General features: G+C 41.2%; 1 long non-coding RNA gene across 1 annotated transcript in view; it reads right to left on the bottom strand.

The window, feature by feature from the left end:
• Window positions 1-76: 76 nt before the first annotated feature.
• The window catches only part of LOC122547483, an 11309-nt gene continuing 7175 nt past the window's right edge, over window positions 77-4210 (bottom strand). Inside the window, exon 2 of the long non-coding RNA XR_006311012.1 lies at window positions 77-279. This is a non-coding gene — a long non-coding RNA (uncharacterized LOC122547483). The remainder of the gene's footprint in view (window positions 280-4210) is intronic.

Here is a 4210-nt window from a genome sequence, read left to right as displayed (position 1 = left end):
CCACAATCGATCATGACACCGGCCCCAATTTCCTGACACACACCCAAACAAATTCTGCAATAGCATATAACCATGATTTATGTTAAATGTTTTAATATTTGTGCAGATTAATTATTCAAAAGCTATATTTTCTATAATAGAATAGATGTTTGATTGAAGGAAATGCTCTCGATAAATGATGCCAGAACGCATTTACTACAAACAAAACAATCCAGTGGATGTTGAAACTCTGATGCAAACGTGGAAAGTATTAAACATACTCAGCTGAGTCATCTAGACCTGTGAAAAGAAAAGTGGCATTTACAATTCAAGTTGATGATATTTCAACAGACTTACAATGAAATACTGACGGTCAACTAATTTTTCAGCTCATGGAGCATAAGCAGTGGAGACAATGTCAACACAATATTTAAATACAGCATAAACATTATCAGAATTTCTGACTCAACCATCCTTCCAAGCAGTGTGCTCCACTCTCTGGATGAAAACAACTTCCTCAATTCTTCTCTTGGCCTTCTGCCTCTTGCCATAAGTCAATGCCCTTGTTATTGATGCACCTACTAATGGAATAAGATGAGTTTGTATTCGTAGAGTCATAGAGATGTATAGCACAGAACCAAACCCTTCCGTCCAACTCGATCATGTCGACCAGATATCCCAACGTAATCTAGTCCAATCTGCCAGCACCCAGACCATATCCCTCAAAGCCATTCCTATTCATGTACACATCCAAATGCCTTTTAAATGTTGCAATTGCATCAGACTCCATCACTTCCTCTGGCAGCTCATTCCATACATGTACCACATTCTGTGTGAAAAGGTTGCCCCTTAGGTATCTTTTATATCTTTCCCCTCTCATGCTAAACCTTTGCACTCTTGTTCTGGACTCCCCCACACCTGGGAAAATATTTTGTCTATTTACCATATCCATGCCCCTCATGATTTTATAAAGCTCTAGAAGGTCACCCCTCAGCATTTGACACTCCAGGGAAAACAGCCTCAGCCTACTCAACCTCTCCCTATAGCTCAAATCCTCCAACCCTGGCAACATCCTTGTAAATCTTTTCTGAACCCTTTCAAGTTTCACAATATCCTTCCAATAAGAAGGGGACCTCGTGGGCGGCACGGTGGCACAGCGGTTAGCACTGCTGCTTCACAGCGCCGGAGACTGGGGTTCAATTCCCGCTTCAGGCGACTGACTGTGTGGAGTTTGCACGTTCTCCCCGTGTCTGCGTGGGTTTCCTCCGGGTGCTCCGGTTTCCTCCCACAGTCTAAAGATGTGCAGGTCAGGTGAATTGACCATGCTAAATTGCCCGTAGTGTTACATAAGGGGTAATGTATGGGTGGGTTTCGCTTCGGCGGGTTGGTGTGGATTGTTGGGCCGAAGGGCCTGTTTCCACACTATAATGTAATGTAATCTAATCTAACCGAAAAAGAAATTGCACGCAATATTCCGAAAGTGGCCTAACCAATGTCCTGTACAGCCTAACTCCTGTACTCAATACTCTGCTTAATAAAGGAAAGCATATGAAATGCTTTCTTCACTATCCTCGCTACCTCAGACTCTACTTTCAAAGAACTCAGAATCTGTACTCCAAGGTCTCTTTGTTCAGCAACACTCTCTTGGACATTACCATTAAGTGTATGAGTCCTGCTAAGGTTTGCTCTCCCAAAATTCAGCACCTCACATTTATCTAAATTAAACTCTATCTGCCACTTCTTAGCCCATTGACCCATCTTCATTGTCCACTACATTTCCAGTTTTGGTGTCACCTGCAAACTTACTAACTCTACCACTTACGATCAGATCCAAATCATTTATATAAATGATGCAAAGTAGTCGACCTAGCACTGATCCTGGTGGCACTCCACTAGCCCCTTGCTGAGATATTTGTTTCAGCGATAGTCACAGGTGAGGTGACAGAAGACTGGAGGTTGGCTAACTATTTAAGAAAGGTGGAAAGGACAAGCCAGGGAAATATAGACCGGTAAGCCTGACGTCAGTGCTGAGCAAGTTGTTAGAGGGAACCCTGAGGGACAGGATGTACATGTATTTGGAAAGGCAAGGACTGATTAGGGGATAGTCAACATGGCTTTGTGCGTGCGAAATCATGTCTCCCGAACTTGATTGAGTTTTTTGAAGAAGTAACAAAGAGGATTGATGAGGGCAAAGCAGTGGACATGATCTATTTGGACTTCAGTAAGGCGTTTGACAAGGTTCCCTAAGGGAGACTGGTTAGCAAGGTTAAATCTCATGGAATACAGGGAGAACTAGCCATTTGGAGACAGAACTGGCTCAAAGGTAGAAGACAGGGGGTGGTAGTGAAGGATTGTTTCACCCTATCAATGCCACTCATTGTTTCAATATGCCGCTATCAGGTCCCCTCTCAACCTTCACTGCTCCGTGAAAAATAAACCCAACTTATCCAGTCTTTCCTTGTAACTCAAGTCCTACTTTCCTTTTTAGCCCCAATACCTGCACTGAAAGCATCTTTACCGGAATAGTGCAGATTTAAAGATGCACTTTGTCGAAGCAAATATATGATAAAATGATATAGCAGAGTTCAATCATTTGCCTGAATGTTCACACCTGTCCGTTTTCTGGAGTTGTCCTAGTAACCCCAATCCTTTGTCATGCCTCTTGGCTAACTTCCTTTAAGTAACTGTCCAATTTCCATTTAGGAAGTTCCAATTAAATCTTCTTCCCACCATCTTTCAAGTTTTGCATTCTAGATTACAAGTATAAGTTATATAAAAGAAGACTTTCCTCAAGTTGTTTCTCTTTCTTTTGTCAATAAATGCAAAGGTATTTCCTCTGATTACTGACAGAAACACAACTGTCATTCCTGTCAATAATACTTATGATTTTGAATATTGCATTAATTCTTCCCTTTACCTTCCCTACTGCAAGAAAAGTCTTACCTTCTCAATTTCTTCCATGCAACTGAATGCACTTATACCTAGTTTCATTCCAGGAAATTTCTCCTGCACCTACTTCAAGGTTCTTGACAATTTTAATAAACAAGGATAATTATAATTGAACATACAACTCCAAGCGAGGTTTACCCAGTGTTTATAAGAAGTTTTCATAGCCTCAGTAGATTTGAATTATATTATATTTGCAATATATCAATGGGCAGCATGGTGGCTCAGCGGTCTGCACCGCTGCCTCACAATACTGAAATGCTGGTTTGATTCCAGCCTCGGCTGACTATCTGTGTGGCATTTGTATGTTCTGTGTGTGTGTCTGCCGGGAGTTCTGGTTTTGTCCCACAGGTCAAAGATGTGCAAGTTAGATGGACTGGCCATGCTAAATTGCCTATAGTGTTCAGGGATATTTAGGTTAGGTGTGCTCGCCATAGGGAAATGCAGCGTTATAGGATAGGAGTGGTGGATCTGGACTGGATGCTCCTTGGAGGATCAGTGTGGACTGTCTCCACACTGCAGGAATACCATGGCTGACATGTTCATTGCTGAAAGAAGACAGATTTAGTCAAAGTTCTAAATTTGACAAAAAATTACACACAGTATTGCAGGTGTGATCTAACTAATAACACCTACAATTTCAATGGAATTTATTTCGGTGTTCCAAATTTCTTGCAATTGGAGTCAACATATCAACCATTACTGGTATCCACAAGTATCAATTTGACAAAAAATTACACACAGTATTGCAGGTGTGATCTAACTAATAACACCTACAATTTCAATGGAATTTATTTCGGTGTTCCAAATTTCTTGCAATTGGAGTCAACATATCAACCATTACTGGTATCCACAAGTATCACAACTTTAACTGATCAACTCTCTTCTCAAAATGTTCTTTGTTCATTCATAAAAAAACCCAAAGAACCACAGATGCTGTAAATCACAAACATAAACAAAAATTGTTGGAAAAACTCAGCATTTCTGGCAGCATCTGTGGAGAGAAAGCAGAGTTAATGTTTCTGAAGAAGTGACCCATCTCAAGAACTAATTGTAGATATTAAATGGTTAGTATATATGCTGAAGATGGGAGGGCAGTCGTGGGCTGAGGAGGTGGAGGAAGAGTGAACAATAGATGGCGATGAAGCTCGGAGAGAGAACAACAGCTGAGAAGCCTGGGAGAATGAATAGCTGCTAATAGAACATAGAACATAGAACATAGAATAATACAGCACAGAACAGGCCCTTCGGCCCACGATGTTGTGCCGAACATTTGTCCTAGCTT

This window comes from Chiloscyllium plagiosum, unplaced genomic scaffold, assembly GCF_004010195.1.
Source record: "Chiloscyllium plagiosum isolate BGI_BamShark_2017 unplaced genomic scaffold, ASM401019v2 scaf_7578, whole genome shotgun sequence".
Classification (NCBI taxonomy): Eukaryota; Metazoa; Chordata; class Chondrichthyes; order Orectolobiformes; family Hemiscylliidae; genus Chiloscyllium; species Chiloscyllium plagiosum.
The sequence above is the reverse complement of the archived record's forward strand: the minus strand, read 5'-3'. Positions and strand labels throughout refer to the sequence as shown.